The 20551-nt window shown below is 50.3% G+C and overlaps 1 protein-coding gene across 1 annotated transcript in view; it reads right to left on the bottom strand.

The window, feature by feature from the left end:
• The window catches only part of LOC135535997 (glypican-6-like), a 179600-nt gene that overhangs the window by 101644 nt on the left and 57405 nt on the right, over window positions 1-20551 (bottom strand). The gene's annotated exons all lie outside the window — the stretch shown is intronic.

Raw genomic sequence — 20551 nt, 5'->3', positions numbered from 1 at the left:
TCAGAGTAACTATACTGCTCAGATTAAGGCCTCTTCGACTGTCCCCATAGGAGAACACTTTTTGGTTCCAGGTAAAACCCTTTTTGGTTCCAGATATAACTATTTTGGGTTCCTTGTAGAACCTTTTGGGGAAAGGGTTCTACATGGAACTTAATAAGGTTCTACCTGGAATCTTAAAGCGTTCCTCAAAGGGTTATTTTATGGGGACAGCCAAATAACTATTTTAGGTTCTGGATACAGTGAGGGAAAAAGTATTTGATCCCCTGCTGATTTTGTACGTTTGCAAACTGACAAAGAAATGATCCATTCATAACATTTTTTGACATGTGTTTGTCTGGATTTTCTGTTGTTGTTATTCAGCCTCTCACTGTTCAAATACAAACCTCACATTAAAATTATAGACTTGTCATTTCTTTGTCAGTGGACAAACGTACAAAATCAGCAGGGGATCAAAAACTTTCCACCTCACTGCAGCTCCTTTTATTCTAAAGGTGTACTGCTCTGGAGAATATAGCTTAGGCCTCCGTGGAAATCTCTTCAGCAGAGTTAAAGAAAAGCTAGTCCACATCTCATTAGTCATTCCATAAAAACCCACAAGAGGTAAAACGGTATCAATCCTCAATTGACTTCCATCCACCTATTTTTCATTTCATTTAAATTGATATTTTATGGAGACGGAGGAGAATGAGGCAACTTTGCTAAAAGATTTGCAAAGTGAGAGGTTATATCTCTCTAACTTAAATAAGTTTTGCCAGGCTAGTCGCACATTAGGAGACGTTCTAGCTTGAAAACACAAAGGTCGTTGATGAGAAATCCCTGCTTACCAATCATCATTTAGCTACAGGGAGGAAAAGACACTGCTGCCTACTCCACAGACTGACTATAAGAGAAGTGGCATATTTGATCACACCAATGATTGATACAAACAGCTAATTTAAAGTTATAAAGATATCTAGTTAAATGCACATTAACTTGTATTAAAGCTGGTCACATAATGTTACGGTTGACTATATAGCTGTCAATAACACTGACCCAGTTTATACGACATCAGGTGGAGTAAAGCGACCAGCAGATACTGGGATAAGGTGTCCTTGTGAGGCAGTAGCTAACAGCTAGCTAGCAGACACTGGGACAAGGTGTCTTTGTGCGGCAGTAGCTAACAGCTAGCTAGCAGATACTGGGAAAAGGTGTCCTTGTGAGGCAGTAGCTAACAGCTAGCTAGCAGACACTGGGACAAGGTGTCCTTGTGAGGCGGTAGCTAACAGCTAGCTAGCAGACACTGGGACAAGATGTCCTTGGGAGGCAGTAGCTAACAGCTAGCTAGCAGACACTGGGACAAGGTGTCTTTGTGCGGCAGTAGCTAACAGCTAGCTAGCAGACACTGGGACAAGGTGTCTGTGAGGCAGTAGCTAACAGCTAGCTAGCAGACACTGGGACAAGGTGTCCTTGTGAGGCAGTAGCTAACAGCTAGCTAGCAGACACTGGGACAAGGTGTCCTTGTGAGGCGGTAGCTAACAGCTAGCTAGCAGACACTGGGACAAGGTGTCTTTTAGGCAGTAGCTAACAGCTAGCTAGCAGACACTGGGAGAAGGTGTCCTTGTGAGGCAGTAGCTAACAGCTAGCTAGCAGACACTGGGACAAGGTGTCCTTGTGAGGTGGTAGCTAACAGCTAGCTAGCAGACACTGGGACAAGGTGTCCTTGTGAGGCGGTAGCTAACAGCTAGCTAGCTAACAGCCAGTTGGATGTGATCAGGGTCATCGTTACTGGAACACTCATAGAGCCTGTTGAAATACCCCCTGACAACCAGGTAAACACACCAGAGGGAGGGGGACTAACGGACCTACAGTGTACTACTGTTGACCAGGGTCCATAGGGCCAGTTACAGGGTAGTACACTATATAAGGGAACAGGTTGTCATGTGGGACACGTACAGGGGTGGTGGAGGGGGACTAACGGACCTACAGTGTACTACTGTTGACCAGGGTCCATAGGGCCAGTTACAGGGTAGTACACTATATAAGGGAACAGGTTGTCATGTGGGACGGGTACAGGGGTGGAGGGGGACTAACGGACCTACAGTGAACTACTGTTGACCAGGATCCACGGACCTTCATGTACTTAACTCTGGAGGAACAAATTCTCTTTTCATGTGCAGAACTCTATAAAGTACACATCGCCATGGAAACCGTTGATGAACGGAAAGCCGGAGGGGGGAAATGTTTTCAGAAATCCTAAATGAATTCATGAATAAAACCAAGTAGAGGAGGAGACTGCAAACGTGTCAAAGGTTCATCGTGAATAATTATAGGGTTTGAACCATCCTCCTGCAGACCCAGAACCACAGCAAGAGGTTTATCGTAATGTCTGTAAACCCAGAACCACATCAAGAGGTTTATCATAATGTCTGTAAACCCAGAACCACATCAAGAGGTTTATCGTAATGTCTGTAAACCCAGAACCACATCAAGAGGTTTATCGTAATGTCTGTAAACCCAGAACCACATCAAGAGGTTTATCGTAATGTCTGTAAACCCAGAACCACATCAAGAGGTTTATCATAATGTCTGTAAACCCAGAACCACATCAAGAGGTTTATCGTAATGTCTGTAAACTCAGAACCACATCAAGAGGTTTATCATAATGTCTGTAAACCCAGAACCACATCAAGAGGTTTATCATAATGTCTGTAAACCCAGAACCACATCAAGAGGTTTATCGTAATGTCTGCAGACCCAGAACCACAGCAAGAGGTTTATCGTAATGTCTGCAAACCCAGAACCACATCAAGAGGTTTATCGTAATGTCTGCAAACCCAGAACCACATCAAGAGGTTTATCGTAATGTCTGCAAACCCAGAACCACATCAAGAGGTTTATCGTAATGTCTGTAAACCCAGAACCACATCAAGAGGTTTATCGTAATGTCTGTAAACCCAGAACCACATCAAGAGGTTTATCGTAATGTCTGTAAACCCAGAACCACATCAAGAGGTTTATCGTAATGTCTGTAAACCCAGAACCACATCAAGAGGTTTATCGTAATGTCTGCAAACCCAGAACCACATCAAGAGGTTTATCGTAATGTCTGTAAACCCAGAACCACATCAAGACTATGAATACGTTCTTGTTTATCTTATATTACACAGACAAGGCAGCAGTAAAGTATTTTCTGTGAATAATCATTATAGGGTTTGAACCATCCCCCTACAAGATCAGTGATTACAATCCGTTTAATTCCATCTCCTTATTAACATAAATCAAGGCAGGGCAGACCAGCAAAGACACACTGCAGGTGCTTTAAATACCTTAAAGGGGCAATCCATAGTTGCTACATCAATTTTTGACTTTATAAATGAATGATGTGTCCCCATTGATTCTTGAGGAAGATAACTTATGCATCATGAGCTTAGTAGCACCTCATCAGTATTCAAAATGTAACCTTGTTATTCTCTAAAGTTTGTAAACAAGTCAATGTAAACAAACACTATACAGCCTCAAAACATGGTTACAAATATTGTTTTTTTCATAGATCAGCTCTGTCTATGAATTTCTCCAGCCCTAACTCTCTGCTTTTTATCAAAACAGGGGCGGGGAGGGCTTTGTTATTGTTTCAACTACTGATTTCCACTTTAAAGAGCAGCTAATTTCTTTCTTTCCTTCTTTCTTTCTTCACAAGACCCTCATCAAAATAAAAACACCTACAGGGAATTAGTCCCCCTCTTCCCTATGATGGACTCCTTCTAACCAGGGCCCATAGGGCCCCCTCTTCCCTATGATGGACTCCTTCTGACCAGGGCCCATAGGGCCCCCTCTTCCCTATGGTGGACTCCTTCTGGGCCCCCTCTTCCCTATGGTGGACTCCTTCTGACCAGGGCCCCCTCTTCCCTATGGTGGACTCCTTCTGACCAGGGCCCCCTCTTCCCTATGGTGGACTCCTTCTGACCAGGGCCCCCTCTTCCCTATGATGGACTCCTTCTGACCAGGGCCCCCTCTCCCCTATGATGGACTCCTTCTGACCAGGGCCCCCTCTTCCCTATGATGGACTCCTTCTGACCAGGGCCCATAGGGCCCCCTCTCCCCTATGATGGACTCCTTCTGACCAGGGCCCCCTCTTCCCTATGATGGACTCCTTCTGACCAGGGCCCATAGGGCCCCCTCTCCCCTATGGTGGGCTCCTTCTGACCAGGGCCCATAGGGCCCCCTCTTCCCTGTGGTGGACTCCTTCTGACCAGGGCCTCCTCTTCCCTATGGTGGACTCCTTCTGACCAGGGCCTCCTCTTCCCTATGGTGGGCTCCTTCTGACCAGGGCCCCCTCTTCCCTATGGTGGGCTCCTTCTGACCAGGGCCCCTTCTTCCCTATGGTGGACTCCTTCTGACCAGGGCCCCCTCTTCCCTGTGGTGGACTCCTTCTGACCAGGGCCCCCTCTTCCCTATGGTGGGCTCCTTCTGACCAGGGCCCCTTCTTCCCTATGGTGGACTCCTTCTGACCAGGGCCCCCTCTTCCCTGTGGTGGACTCCTTCTGACCAGGGCCCCCTCTTCCCTATGATGGACTCCTTCTGGCCAGGGCCCCCTCTTCCCTATGGTGGACTCCTTCTGACCAGGGCCCCTCTTCCCTATGATGGACTCCTTCTGGCCAGGGCCCCCTCTTCCCTATGATGGACTCCTTCTGGCCAGGGCCCCCTCTTCCCTATGGTGGACTCCTTCTGACCAGGGCCCCTCTTCCCTATGATGGACTCCTTCTGGCCAGGGCCCCCTCTTCCCTATGGTGGACTCCTTCTGACCAGGGCCCCTCTTCCCTATGGTGGACTCCTTCTGACCAGGGCCCCTCTTCCCTATGGTGGACTCCTTCTGACCAGGGCCCCCTCTTCCCTATGATGGACTCCTTCTGACCAGGGCCCATAGGGCCCCCTCTCCCCTATGGTGGGCTCCTTCTGACCAGGGCCCCCTCTTCCATATGGTGGACTCCTTCTGACCAGGGCCCCCTCTTCCCTATGGTGGGCTCCTTCTGACCAGGGCCCCCTCTTCCATATGGTGGACTCCTTCTGACCAGGGCCCCCTCTTCCCTATGGTGGGCTCCTTCTGACCAGGGCCCCTCTTCCCTATGGTGGACACCTTCTGACCAGGGCCCCCTCTTCCCTGTGGTGGACTCCTTCTGACCAGGGCCCCTCTTCCCTATGGTGGACTCCTTCTGACCAGGGTCCCCTCTTCCCTATGGTGGACTCCTTCTGACCAGGGCCCCCTCTTCCCTGTGGTGGACTCCTTCTGACCAGGGCCCCTCTTCCCTATGATGGACTCCTTCTGACCAGGGCCCATAGGGCCCCCTCTCCCCTATGATGGACTCCTTCTGACCAGGGCCCCTCTTCCCTATGGTGGACTCCTTCTGACCAGGGCCCCCTCTTCCCTATGATGGACTCCTTCTGACCAGGGCCCATAGGGCCCCCTCTCCCCTATGATGGACTCCTTCTGACCAGGGCCCCTCTTCCCTATGGTGGACTCCTTCTGACCAGGGCCCCCTCTTCCCTATGATGGACTCCTTCTGACCAGGGCCCCCTCTTCCCTATGATGGACTCCTTCTGACCAGGCCCCATCTTCCCTATGATGGACTCCTTTGGACCAGGGCCCCCTCTTCCCTATGATGGACTCCTTCTGACCAGGGCTCATAGGGCCCCCTCTTCCCTATGGTGGGCTCCTTCTGACCAGGGCTCATAGGGCCCCCTCTTCCCTATGGTGGACTCCTTCTGACCAGGGCTCATAGGGCCCCCTCTTCCCTATGGTGGACTCCTTCTGACCAGGGCTCATAGGGCCCCCTCTTCCCTATGGTGGGCTCCTTCTGACCAGGGCTCATAGGGCCCCCTCTTCCCTATGGTGGACTCCTTCTGACCAGGGCCCCTCTTCCCTATGATGGACTCCTTCTGACCAGGGCCCCCTCTTCCCTATGGTGGACTCCTTCTGACCAGGGCCCCTCTTCCCTATGATGGACTCCTTCTGACCAGGGCCCCCTCTTCCCTATGATGGACTCCTTCTGACCAGGGCCCCCTTCCCTATGGTGGGCTCCTTCTGACCAAGGCCCCCTCTTCCCTATGGTGGACTCCTTCTGACCAGGGCTCATAGGGCCCCCTCTTCCCTATGGTGGGCTCCTTCTGACCAGGGCTCATAGGGCCCCCTCTTCCCTATGGTGGACTCCTTCTGACCAGGGCTCATAGGGCCCCCTCTTCCCTATGGTGGACTCATTCTGACCAGGGCCCATAGGGCCCCCTCTCCCCTATGATGGACTCCTTCTGACCAGGGCCCCCTCTTCCCTATGGTGGACTCCTTCTGACCAGGGCCCCCTCTTCCCTATGATGGACTCCTTCTGACCAGGGCCCCCTCTTCCCTATGATGGACTCCTTCTGACCAGGGCCCCCTCTTCCCTATGATGGACTCCTTCTGACCAGGGCCCCCTCTTCCCTATGATGGACTCCTTCTGACCAGGGCCCATAGGGCCCCTCTCCCCTATGATGGACTCCTTCTGACCAGGGCCCCCTCTTCCCTATGGTGGACTCCTTCTGACCAGGGCCCCCTCTTCCCTATGATGGACTCCTTCTGACCAGGGCCCCTCTTCCCTATGATGGACTCCTTCTGACCAGGGCCCCCTCTTCCCTATGATGGACTCCTTCTGACCAGGGCCCCCTCTTCCCTATGGTGGGCTCCTTCTGACCAGGGCCCCCTCTTCCCTATGGTGGACTCCTTCTGACCAGGGCTCATAGGGCCCCTCTTCCCTATGGTGGGCTCCTTCTGACCAGGGCTCATAGGGCCCCCTCTTCCCTATGGTGGACTCCTTCTGACCAGGGCTCATAGGGCCCCTCTTCCCTATGGTGGACTCCTTCTGACCAGGGCTCATAGGGCCCCCTCTTCCCTATGGTGGGCTCCTTCTGACCAGGGCTCATAGGGCCCCCTCTTCCCTATGGTGGACTCCTTCTGACCAGGGCCCCTCTTCCCTATGGTGGACTCCTTCTGACCAGGGCTCATAGGGCCCCCTCTTCCCTATGGTGGGCTCCTTCTGACCAGGGCCCCCTCTTCCCTATGATGGACTCCTTCTGACCAGGGCCCCCTCTTCCCTATGGTGGACTCCTTCTGACCAGGGCCCCCTCTTCCCTATGGTGGACTCCTTCTGACCAGGGCCCCCTCTTCCCTATGATGGACTCCTTCTGACCAGGGCCCCCTCTTCCCTGTGGTGGACTCCTTCTGACCAGGCCCCATCTTCCCTATGATGGACTCCTTTGGACCAGGGCCCCTCTTCCCTATGATGGACTCCTTCTGACCAGGGCTCATAGGGCCCCCTCTTCCCTATGGTGGGCTCCTTCTGACCAGGGCTCATAGGGCCCCCTCTTCCCTATGGTGGACTCCTTCTGACCAGGGCTCATAGGGCCCCCTCTTCCCTATGGTGGACTCCTTCTGACCAGGGCTCATAGGGCCCCTCTTCCCTATGGTGGACTCCTTCTGACCAGGGCTCATAGGGCCCCCTCTTCCCTATGGTGGGCTCCTTCTGACCAGGGCTCATAGGGCCCCCTCTTCCCTATGGTGGACTCCTTCTGACCAGGGCCCCCTCTTCCCTATGATGGACTCCTTCTGACCAGGGCCCCCTCTTCCCTATGATGGACTCCTTCTGACCAGGGCCCCCTCTTCCCTATGATGGACTCCTTCTGACCAGGGCCCCCTCTTCCCTATGATGGACTCCTTCTGACCAGGGCCCCCTCTTCCCTATGGTGGGCTCCTTCTGACCAGGGCCCCCTCTTCCCTATGGTGGACTCCTTCTGACCAGGGCTCATAGGGCCCCCTCTTCCCTATGGTGGGCTCCTTCTGACCAGGGCTCATAGGGCCCCCTCTTCCCTATGGTGGACTCCTTGTTACCAGGGCTCATAGGGCCCCCTCTTCCCTATGGTGGACTCATTCTGACCAGGGCCCATAGGGCCCCCTCTCCCCTATGATGGACTCCTTCTGACCAGGGCCCCCTCTTCCCTATGGTGGACTCCTTCTGACCAGGGCCCCCTCTTCCCTATGATGGACTCCTTCTGACCAGGGCCCCCTCTTCCCTATGATGGACTCCTTCTGACCAGGGCCCCCTCTTCCCTATGATGGACTCCTTCTGACCAGGGCCCCCTCTTCCCTATGATGGACTCCTTCTGACCAGGGCCCATAGGGCCCCCTCTCCCCTATGATGGACTCCTTCTGACCAGGGCCCCCTCTTCCCTATGGTGGACTCCTTCTGACCAGGGCCCCCTCTTCCCTATGATGGACTCCTTCTGACCAGGGCCCCCTCTTCCCTATGATGGACTCCTTCTGACCAGGGCCCCCTCTTCCCTATGATGGACTCCTTCTGACCAGGGCCCCCTCTTCCCTATGGTGGGCTCCTTCTGACCAGGGCCCCCTCTTCCCTATGGTGGACTCCTTCTGACCAGGGCTCATAGGGCCCCCTCTTCCCTATGGTGGGCTCCTTCTGACCAGGGCTCATAGGGCCCCCTCTTCCCTATGGTGGACTCCTTCTGACCAGGGCTCATAGGGCCCCCTCTTCCCTATGGTGGACTCCTTCTGACCAGGGCTCATAGGGCCCCCTCTTCCCTATGGTGGGCTCCTTCTGACCAGGGCTCATAGGGCCCCCTCTTCCCTATGGTGGACTCCTTCTGACCAGGGCCCCCTCTTCCCTATGGTGGACTCCTTCTGACCAGGGCTCATAGGGCCCCCTCTTCCCTATGGTGGGCTCCTTCTGACCAGGGCCCCCTCTTCCCTATGATGGACTCCTTCTGACCAGGGCCCCCTCTTCCCTATGGTGGACTCCTTCTGACCAGGGCCCCCTCTTCCCTATGGTGGACTCCTTCTGACCAGGGCCCCCTCTTCCCTATGATGGACTCCTTCTGACCAGGGCCCCCTCTTCCCTGTGGTGGACTCCTTCTGACCAGGCCCCATCTTCCCTATGATGGACTCCTTTGGACCAGGGCCCCCTCTTCCCTATGATGGACTCCTTCTGACCAGGGCCCCCTCTGCCATATGATGGACTCCTTCTGACCAGGGCCCCCTCTTCCCTATGGTGGACTCCTTCTGACCAGGGCCCCCTCTTCCCTATGATGGACTCCTTCTGACCAGGGCCCCTCTTCCCTATGATGGACTCCTTCTGACCAGGGCCCCCTCTTCCCTATGATGGACTCCTTCTGACCAGGGCCCCTCTTCCCTATGATGGACTCCTTTGGACCAGGGCCCATAGGGCCCCCTCTTCCTTATGATGGACTCCTTTGGACCAGGGCCAAAAGGGCCCCTCTTCCCTATGATGGACTCCTTTGGACCAGGGCCCAAAGGGCCCCTCTTCCCTATGATGGACTCCTTTGGACCAGGGCCCAAAGGGCCCCTCTTCCCTATGGTGGACTCCTTTGGACCAGGGCCCAAAGGGCCCCCTCTTCCCTATGATGGACTCCTTTGGACCAGGGTCCAAAGGGCCCCCTCTTCCCTATGATGGACTCCTTTGGACCAGGGCCCAAAGGGCACTTAACAGGGACTAGCAAGGTGCCATTTGGGATGAAGTCACAGTGTTCAGGCTTCTGATGCTTCTCCTGCCAGGTACATAGAGGATTAAAATGAACAATCCTTCTGTTGCTTCTCCTGCCAGGTACATAGAGGATTAAAATGAACTGGCCTTCTGTTGCTTCTCCTGCCAGGTACATAGAGGATTAAAATTTACTGGCCTTCTGTTGCTTCTCCTGCCAGGTACATTGAGGATTAAAATGAACTGGCCTTCTGTTGCTTCTCCTGCCAGGTACATCGAGGCTTAAAATGAACTGGCCTTCTGTTGCTTCTGTTGCTTCTCCTGCCAGGTACATAGAGGATTAAAATGAACTGGCCTTCTGTTGCTTCTCCTGCCAGGTACATTGAGGATTAAAATGAACTGGCCTTCTGTTGCTTCTCCTGCCAGGTACATTGAGGATTAAAATGAACTGGCCTTCTGTTGCTTCTCCTGCCAGGTACATAGAGGATTAAAATGAACAATCCTTCTGTTGCTTCTCCTGCCAGGTACATTGAGGATTAAAATGAACTGGCCTTCTGTTGCTTCTCCTGCCAGGTACATAGAGGATTAAAATGAACAATCCTTCTGTTGCTTCTCCTGCCAGGTACATTGAGGATTAAAATGAACAGTCCTTCTGTTGCTTCTCCTGCCAGGTACATAGAGGATTAAAATGAACAATCCTTCTGTTGCTTCTCCTGCCAGGTACATAGAGGATTAAAATGAACAATCCTTCTGTTGCTTCTCCTGCCAGGTACACCAAGGATTAAAATTAACAATCCTTCTGTTGCTTCTCCTGCCAGGTACATTGAGGATTAAAATGAACTGGCCTTCTGTTGCTTCTCCTGCCAGGTACATAGAGGATTAAAATGAACAATCCTTCTGTTGCTTCTCCTGCCAGGTACATTGAGGATTAAAATGAACAATCCTTCTGTTGCTTCTCCTGCCAGGTATATTGAGGATTAAAATGAACTGGCCTTCTGTTGCTTCTCCTGCCAGGTACATAGAGGATTAAAATGAACAATCCTTCTGTTGCTTCTCCTGCCAGGTATATTGAGGATTAAAATGAACTGGCCTTCTGTTGCTTCTCCTGCCAGGTACATAGAGGATTAAAATGAACAATCCTTATGTTGCTTCTCCTGCCAGGTACATCGAGGAATAAAATGAACTGGCCTTCTGTTGCTTCTCCTGCCAGGTAGATAGAAATTAAAATGAACTGGCCTTCTGTTGCTTTTGTTGCTTCTCCTGCCAGGTACATAGAGGATTAAAATGAACAATCCTTCTGTTGCTTCTCCTGCCAGGTACATTGAGGATTAAAATGAACAATCCTTCTGTTGCTTCTCCTGCCAGGTACATTGAGGATTAAAATGAACTGGCCTTCTGTTGCTTCTCCTGCCAGGTACACCAAGGATTAAAAAAAACAATCCTTCTGTTGCTTCTCCTGCCAGGTACATTGAGGATTAAAATGAACTGGCCTTCTGTTGCTTCTCCTGCCAGGTACATTGAGGATTAAAATGAACTGGCCTTCTGTTGCTTCTCCTGCCAGGTACATAGAGGATTAAAATGAACAATCCTTCTGTTGCTTCTCCTGCCAGGTACATTGAGGATTAAAATGAACAATCCTTCTGTTGCTTCTCCTGCCAGGTACATAAAGGATTAAAATGAACAATCCTTCTGTTGCTTCTCCTGCCAGGTACATTGAGGATTAAAATGAACAATCCTTCTGTTGCTTCTCCTGCCAGGTACACCAAGGATTAAAATTAACAATCCTTCTGTTGCTTCTCCTGCCAGGTACATTGAGGATTAAAATGAACTGGCCTTCTGTTGCTTCTCCTGCCAGGTACATAGAGGATTAAAATGAACAATCCTTCTGTTGCTTCTCCTGCCAGGTACATAGAGGATTAAAATGAACAATCCTTCTGTTGCTTCTCCTGCCAGGTACATTGAGGATTAAAATGAACAATCCTTCTGTTGCTTCTCCTGCCATGTACATTGAGGATTAAAATGAACTGGCCTTCTGTTGCTTCTCCTGCCAGGTACATAGAGGATTAAAATGAACTGGCCTTCTGTTGCTTCTCCTGCCAGGTACATTGAGGATTAAAATGAACAATCCTTATGTTGCTTCTCCTGCCAGGTACATCGAGGAATAAAATGAACTGGCCTTCTGTTGCTTCTCCTGCCAGGTAGATAGAAATTAAAATGAACTGGCCTTCTGTTGCTTTTGTTGCTTCTCCTGCCAGGTACATAGAGGATTAAAATGAACAATCCTTCTGTTGCTTCTCCTGCCAGGTACATCGAGGATTAAAATGAACTGGCCTTCTGTTGCTTCTCCTGCCAGGTACATAGAGGATTAAAATGAACTGGCCTTCTGTTTCTTCTCCTGCCAGGTACATAGAGGATTAAAATGAACTGGCCTTCTGTTGCTTCTCCTGCCAGGTACATCGAGGATTAAAATGAACAATCCTTATGTTGCTTCTCCTGCCAGGTACATCGAGGAATAAAATGAACTGGCCTTCTGTTGCTTCTCCTGCCAGGTAGATAGAAATTAAAATGAACTGGCCTTCTGTTGCTTTTGTTGCTTCTCCTGCCAGGTACATAGAGGATTAAAATGAACAATCCTTCTGTTGCTTCTCCTGCCAGGTACATTGAGGATTAAAATGAACAATCCTTCTGTTGCTTCTCCTGCCAGGTACATAGAGGATTAAAATGAACTGGCCTTCTGTTGCTTCTCCTGCCAGGTACACCTAGGATTAAAAAAAACAATCCTTCTGTTGCTTCTCCTGCCAGGTACATTGAGGATTAAAATGAACTGGCCTTCTGTTGCTTCTCCTGCCAGGTACATTGAGGATTAAAATGAACTGGCCTTCTGTTGCTTCTCCTGCCAGGTACATCGAGGCTTAAAATGAACTGGCCTTCTGTTGCTTCTGTTGCTTCTCCTGCCAGGTACATAGAGGATTAAAATGAACTGGCCTTCTGTTGCTTCTCCTGCCAGGTACATAGAGGATTAAAATGAACTGGCCTTCTGTTGCTTCTCCTGCCAGGTACATTGAGGATTAAAATGAACTGGCCTTCTGTTGCTTCTCCTGCCAGGTACATAGAGGATTAAAATGAACAATCCTTCTGTTGCTTCTCCTGCCAGGTACATCGAGGATTAAAACTAACTGGCCTTCTGTTGCTTCTCCTGCCAGGTATATAGAGGATTAAAATGAACTGGCCTTCTGTTGCTTCTCCTGCCAGGTACATAGAGGATTAAAATGAACTGGCCTTCTGTTGCTTCTCCTGCCAGGTACATAGAGGATTAAAATGAACTGGCCTTCTGTTGCCTTCTCCTGCCAGGTACATAGAGGATTAAAATGAACTGGCCTTCTGTTGCCTTCTCCTGCCAGGTACATAGAGGATTAAAATGAACAATCCTTCTGTTGCTTCTCCTGCCAGGTACATAGAGGATTAAAATGAACTGGCCTTCTGTTGCTTCTCCTGCCAGGTACATAGAGGATTAACATTAACTGTCTGGGGTTGTTTGTTGTCGGTCTGTGAAGATTTCAAATATGTCAACGCTGGATCCTTGCAATGTCTCCTTGAAAATCTAGAGAGAGAACTTCTCTGTACTAAAACCTAATTATGACAAGTGGACAGTATTACATATTGGATATTTAAAAGACAACGTTTACATTACCCTGCAGTTTCCCTATACAATGGACTGGCGGTGAAGTAGACATATTCATATCACTAAAGATATAAATGAGCTCCCCACAATGAATTTCAACGGAAAACTAGTAAAAACAGACAAGATCCTGCAACCATGGAGATGTAAATACCTGTCTATTTATAGACAAAATGCCCTGATTAACTCCTTAGTCCTATCTCAGTTTACTCACTTACTCATGGCGCTGCCTACTGCTGATGATTCGTTTTTTAAATCATATGAGCAAAAAATATTTAGCTTTATCTGAGACGCTAAACCAGACAAGATAAAGTGCCTGTCTATATAATGAATATGAACTGGGTGGGTTGAGGTTATTAAATATAAAAGCACTAAACCTCTCTAAAAGCTTCACTCATTCAAAAGTTTTATTTGAACCCCAAATGGTTCTCCAGTAGATTAATGAGAAAAGCTCTTCCATTGTTTAAAAATTGACATTTTGACTTTGTGCAGATTATCATGTCTCAGATTATCATGTCTCAGATTGTCATGTCTCAGATTGTCATGTCTCAGATTATCATGTCTCAGATTATCATGTCTCAGATTATCATCATATCTCAGATTATCATATCTCAGATTATCATGTCTCAGATTATCATATCTCAGATTATCATGTCTCAGATTGTCATGTCTCAGATTATCATGTCTCAGATTATCATGTCTCAGATTGTCATGTCTCAGATTATCATGTCTCAGATTATCATGTCTCAGATTATCATCATGTCTCAGATTATCATCATGTCTCAGATTATCATCATGTCTCAGATTTCCATGTCTCAGATTATCATATCTCAGATTTTCATGTCTCAGATTATCATGTCTCAGATTATCATGTCTCAGATTATCATCATGTCTCAGATTATCATGTCTCAGATTATCATGTCTCAGATTATCATCATGTCTCAGATTATCATGTCTCAGATTATCATGTCTCAGATTATCATCATGTCTCAGATTTTCATGTCTCAGATTATCATGTCTCAGATTATCATGTCTCAGATTATCATGTCTCAGATTATCATGTCTCAGATTATCATCATGTCTCAGATTATCATCATGTCTCAGATTATCATCATGTCTCAGATTATCATCATGTCTCAGATTATCATCATGTCTCAGATTATCATGTCTCAGATTATCATGTCTCAGATTATCATGTCTCAGATTATCATCATGTCTCAGATTATCATCATGTCTCAGATTATCATCATGTCTCAGATTATCATCATGTCTCAGATTATCATGTCTCAGATTGTCATGTCTCAGATTGTCATGTCTCAGATTATCATATCTCAGATTATCATGTCTCAGATTATCATGTCTCAGATTGTCATGTCTCAGATTATCATCATGTCTCAGATTATCATCATGTCTCAGATTATCATCATGTCTCCTTTTAGATTCAATGAAGAATCTCTCTCCTTTTTGTTAAACTTTTCCCCCTTTTTTAAAAATCCAATTGGTAGTTACAATCTTGTCCCATCGCTGCAACTCCCGTACAGACTCGGGAGAGGAGAAGGTCGAGAGCCCTCTGTCCTCCGAAACCAGTGCCAAGCCGCACTGTCCTCCTCTGTCCTCCGAAACCAGTGCCAAGCCGCACTGTCCTCCTCTGTCCTCCGAAACCAGTGCCAAGCCGCACTGTCCTCCTCTGTCCTCCGAAACTCAACCCAGCCAAGCCGCACTGTTTCTTAACACACTGCTTGCTTAACCCGGAAGCCAGCTGCACCGATGTGTTCGGAGGAAACACCGGTTTGGCCGGCCAAAGTCTCCCCTAAGACGGACGACGCTGGGACAATTGTGCTCTGCTTCATGGGTCTCCTGGTCACGGCCGGCTGCGACAGCCCAGGAACAAACCAGGGTCTGGAGTGACGCCTCTAGCACTGAGATGCAGTGTCTTAGACCGCTGAACCAGGGTCTGTAGTGACCCCTCTAGCACTGAGATGCAGTGCCTTAGACCGCTGAACCAGGGTCTGTAGTGACCCCTCTAGCACTGAGATGCAGTGTCTTAGACCACTGAACCAGGGTCTGTAGTGACCCCTCTAGCACTGAGATACAGTGCCTTAGACCGCTGAACCAGGGTCTGTAGTGACCCCTCTAGCACTGAGATACAGTGTCTTAGACCGCTGAACCAGGGTCTGTAGTGACGCCTCTAGCACTGAGATGCAGTGCCTTAGACCGCTGAACCAGGGTCTGTAGTGAACCCTCTAGCACTGAGATGCAGTGTCTTAGACCGCTGAACCAGGGTCTGTAGTGACGCCTCTAGCACTGAGATGCAGTGCCTTAGACCGCTGAACCAGGGTCTGTAGTGACCCCTCTAGCACTGAGATGCAGTGTCTTAGACCGCTGAACCAGGGTCTGTAGTGACGCCTCTAGCACTGAGATGCAGTGCCTTAGACCGCTGAACCAGGGTCTGTAGTGACCCCTCTAGCACTGAGATGCAGTGTCTTAGACCACTGAACCAGGGTCTGTAGTGACCCCTCTAGCACTGAGATGCAGTGCCTTAGACCGCTGAACCAGGGTCTGTAGTGACGCCTCTAGCACTGAGATGCAGTGTCTTAGACCACTGAACCAGGGTCTGTAGTGATGCCTCAAACGCTGAGATGCAGTGCCTTAGACCGCTGAACCAGGGTCTGTAGTGACGCCTCAGACCGCTGAACCAGGGTCTGTAGTGACCCCTCTAGCACTGAGATGCAGTGTCTTAGACCACTGAACCAGGGTCTGTAGTGACGCCTCAGACCGCTGAACCAGGGTCTGTAGTGACCCCTCTAGCACTGAGATGCAGTGTCTTAGACCGCTGAACCAGGGTCTGTAGTGACGCCTCTAGCACTGAGATGCAGTGTCTTAGACCGCTGAAACAGGGTCTGTAGTGACGCCTCTAGCACTGAGATGCAGTGTCTTAGACCACTGAACCAGGGTCTGTAGTGACGCCTCAGACCGCTGAACCAGGGTCTGTAGTGACGCCTCTAGCACTGAGATGCAGTGTCTTAGACCGCTGAAACAGGGTCTGTAGTGACGCCTCTAGCACTGAGATGCAGTGTCTTAGACCACTGAACCAGGGTCTGTAGTGACGCCTCAGACCGCTGAACCAGGGTCTGTAGTGACTCCTCTAGCACTGAGATGCAGTGTCTTAGACCGCTGAACCAGGGTCTGTAGTGACCCCTCTAGCACTGAGATGCAGTGTCTTAGACCGCTGAACCAGGGTCTGTAGTGACGCCTCAAGCACTGAGATGCAGTGCCTTAGACCGCTGAACCAGGGTCTGTAGTGACGCCTCAAGCACTGAGATGCAGTGTCTTAGACCGCTGAACCAGGGTCTGTAGTGACGCCTCAAGCACTGAGATGCAGTGTCTTAGACCGCTGAACCAGGGTCTGTAGTGACGCCTCAGACCGCTGAACCAGGGTCTGTAGTGACGCCTCTAGCACTGAGATGCAGTGTCTTAGACCGCTGAACCAGGGTCTGTAGTGACGCATCTAGCACTGAGATGCAGTGCCTTAGACCGCTGAACCAGGGTCTGTAGTGACTCCTCTAGCACTGAGATGCAGTGTCTTAGACCGCTGAACCAGGGTCTGTAGTGACGCCTCTAGCACTGAGATGCAGTGTCTTAGACCGCTGAACCAGGGTCTGTAGTGACTCCTCTAGCACTGAGATGCAGTGTCTTAGACCGCTGAACCAGGGTCTGTAGTGACGCCTCTAGCACTGAGATGCAGTGTCTTAGACCGCTGAACCAGGGTCTGTAGTGACTCCTCTAGCACTGAGATGCAGTGTCTTAGACCGCTGAACCATGGTCTGTAGTGACGCCTCTAGCACTGAGATGCAGTGTCTTAGACCGCTGAACCAGGGTCTGTAGTGACGCCTCTAGCACTGAGATGCAGTGTCTTAGACCGCTGAACCAGGGTCTGTAGTGACTCCTCTAGTACTGAGATGCAGTGTCTTAGACCTCTGAACCAGGGTCTGTAGTGACGCCTCTAGCACTGAGATGCAGTGTCTTAGACCGCTGAACCAGGGTCTGTAGTGACTCCTCTAGCACTGAGATGCAGTGTCTTAGACCTCTGAACCAGGGTCTGTAGTGACTCCTCTAGTACTGAGATGCAGTGTCTTAGACCGCTGAACCAGGGTCTGTAGTGACGCCTCTAGCACTGAGATGCAGTGTCTTAGACCGCTGAACCAGGGTCTGTAGTGACTCCTCTAGCACTGAGATGCAGTGTCTTAGACCTCTGAACCAGGGTCTGTAGTGACTCCTCTAGTACTGAGATGCAGTGTCTTAGACCACTGAACCAGGGTCTGTAGTGACGCCTCTAGCACTGAGATGCAGTGTCTTAGACCGCTGAACCAGGGTCTGTAGTGACCCCTCTAGCACTGAGATGCAGTGTCTTAGACCACTGAACCAGGGTCTGTAGTGACGCCTCAGACCGCTGAACCAGGGTCTGTAGTGACCCCTCTAGCACTGAGATGCAGTGTCTTAGACCGCTGAACCAGGGTCTGTAGTGACGCCTCTAGCACTGAGATGCAGTGTCTTAGACCGCTGAAACAGGGTCTGTAGTGACGCCTCTAGCACTGAGATGCAGTGTCTTAGACCACTGAACCAGGGTCTGTAGTGACGCCTCAGACCGCTGAACCAGGGTCTGTAGTGACGCCTCTAGCACTGAGATGCAGTGTCTTAGACCGCTGAAACAGGGTCTGTAGTGACGCCTCTAGCACTGAGATGCAGTGTCTTAGACCACTGAACCAGGGTCTGTAGTGACGCCTCAGACCGCTGAACCAGGGTCTGTAGTGACTCCTCTAGCACTGAGATGCAGTGTCTTAGACCGCTGAACCAGGGTCTGTAGTGACGCCTCAAGCACTGAGATGCAGTGTCTTAGACCGCTGAACCAGGGTCTGTAGTGACGCCTCAAGCACTGAGATGCAGTGTCTTAGACCGCTGAACCAGGGTCTGTAGTGACGCCTCAGACCGCTGAACCAGGGTCTGTAGTGACGCCTCTAGCACTGAGATGCAGTGTCTTAGACCGCTGAACCAGGGTCTGTAGTGACGCCTCTAGCACTGAGATGCAGTGCCTTAGACCGCTGAACCAGGGTCTGTAGTGACTCCTCTAGCACTGAGATGCAGTGTCTTAGACCGCTGAACCAGGGTCTGTAGTGACGCCTCTAGCACTGAGATGCAGTGTCTTAGACCGCTGAACCAGGGTCTGTAGTGACTCCTCTAGCACTGAGATGCAGTGTCTTAGACCGCTGAACCAGGGTCTGTAGTGACGCCTCTAGCACTGAGATGCAGTGTCTTAGACCGCTGAACCAGGGTCTGTAGTGACTCCTCTAGCACTGAGATGCAGTGTCTTAGACCGCTGAACCATGGTCTGTAGTGACGCCTCTAGCACTGAGATGCAGTGCCTTAGACCGCTGAACCAGGGTCTGTAGTGACGCCTCTAGCACTGAGATGCAGTGCCTTAGACCGCTGAACCAGGGTCTGTAGTGACGCCTCTAGCACTGAGATGCAGTGCCTTAGACCGCTGAACCAGGGTCTGTAGTGACGCCTCTAGCACTGAGATGCAGTGTCTCAGACCGCTGAACCAGGGTCTGTAGTGACGCCTCTAGCACTGAGATGCAGTGTCTCAGACCGCTGAACCAGGGTCTGTAGTGACGCCTCAGACCGCTGAACCAGGGTCTGTAGTGACGCCTCTAGCACTGAGATGCAGTGTCTTAGACCGCTGAACCAGGGTCTGTAGTGACTCCTCTAGCACTGAGATGCAGTGTCTTAGACCGCTGAACCAGGGTCTGTAGTGACGCCTCTAGCACTGAGATGCAGTGTCTTAGACCGCTGAACCAGGGTCTGTAGTGACGCCTCAGACCGCTGAACCAGGGTCTGTAGTGACGCCTCAGACCACTGAACCAGGGTCTGTAGTGACGCCTCTAGCACTGAGATGCAGTGTCTTAGACCGCTGAACCAGGGTCTGTAGTGACGCCTCAGACCGCTGAACCAGGGTCTGTAGTGACGCCTCAGACCACTGAACCAGGGTCTGTAGTGACGCCTCTAGCACTGAGATGCAGTGTCTTAGACCGCTGAACCAGGGTCTGTAGTGACTCCTCTAGCACTGAGATGCAGTGCCTTAGACCTCTGAACCAGGGTCTGTAGTGACTCCTCTAGCACTGAGATGCAGTGTCTTAGACCGCTGAACCAGGCTCTGTGGTGACGCCTCTAGCACTGAGATGCAGTGTCTTAGACCGCTGAACCAGGGTCTGTAGTGACTCCTCTAGCACTGAGATGCAGTGCCTTAGACCTCTGAACCAGGGTCTGTAGTGACTCCTCTAGCACTGAGATGCAGTGTCTTAGACCGCTGAACCAGGGTCTGTAGTGACGCCTCTAGCACTGAGATGCAGTGCCTTAGACCTCTGAACCAGGGTCTGTAGTGACTCCTCTAGCACTGAGATGCAGTGTCTTAGACCGCTGCGCCACTCGGGATGCCAGTATCTCTCTTTTTCAAACAAACAAATGTAGAGCTGGTTACAATTTCAATGTCATCCCCCTGAAAAGATAGAACAAATATTACAACAAATATTATGGCTGAACTCAAATGTGCTGGTTGATAAAATACCTGGATTTATGGGAAAGATCTTTGAAAAGGGTATTTTGTTCTTAAATTATAGAGTTATGTAGAGTTATGTCCTTCATGGAGTTATCAGAATTGTACTGGAAGGTATGCTCAATACAAGAGTACAACCAATTTAATACAGCATTACCCCTAAAATGGAGGAGGCAGGAGGCTGCGGGAGGAGGTAGGGAACTGGTCTGTCTGCCCAATATAAAGGATCAATACTGGAGGAGGTAGGGAACTGGTCTGTCTGCCCAATATAAAGGATCAATACTGGAGGAGGTAGAGAACTGGTCTGTCTGCCCAATATAAAGGATCAATACTGGAGGAGGCAGGGAACTGGTCTGTCTGCCCAATATAAAGGATCAATACTGGAGGAGGCAGGGAACTGGTCTGTCTGCCCAATATAAAGGATCAATACTGGAGGAGGTGGGGAACTGGTCTGTCTGCCCAATATAAAGGATCAATACTGGAGGAGGGAGGGAACTGGTCTGTCTGCCTAATATAAAGGATCAATACTGGAGGAGGTGGGGAACTGGTCTGTCTGCCCAATATAAAGGATCAATACTGGAGGAGGTGGGGAACTGGTCTGTCTGCCCAATATAAAGGATCAAAACTGGAGGAGGTAGGTGGCAGCGGGAGGAGGTAGGGAACTGGTCTGTCTGCCCAATATAAAGGATCAATACTGGAGGAGGTGGGGAACTGGTCTGTCTGCCCAATATAAAGGATCAATACTGG

This window comes from Oncorhynchus masou, unplaced genomic scaffold, assembly GCF_036934945.1.
Source record: "Oncorhynchus masou masou isolate Uvic2021 unplaced genomic scaffold, UVic_Omas_1.1 unplaced_scaffold_542, whole genome shotgun sequence".
In the NCBI taxonomy this organism is placed as follows: domain Eukaryota; kingdom Metazoa; phylum Chordata; class Actinopteri; order Salmoniformes; family Salmonidae; genus Oncorhynchus; species Oncorhynchus masou.
Note: the sequence above shows the minus strand (reverse complement) of the source record. Positions and strands in the feature narration are given on the sequence as shown.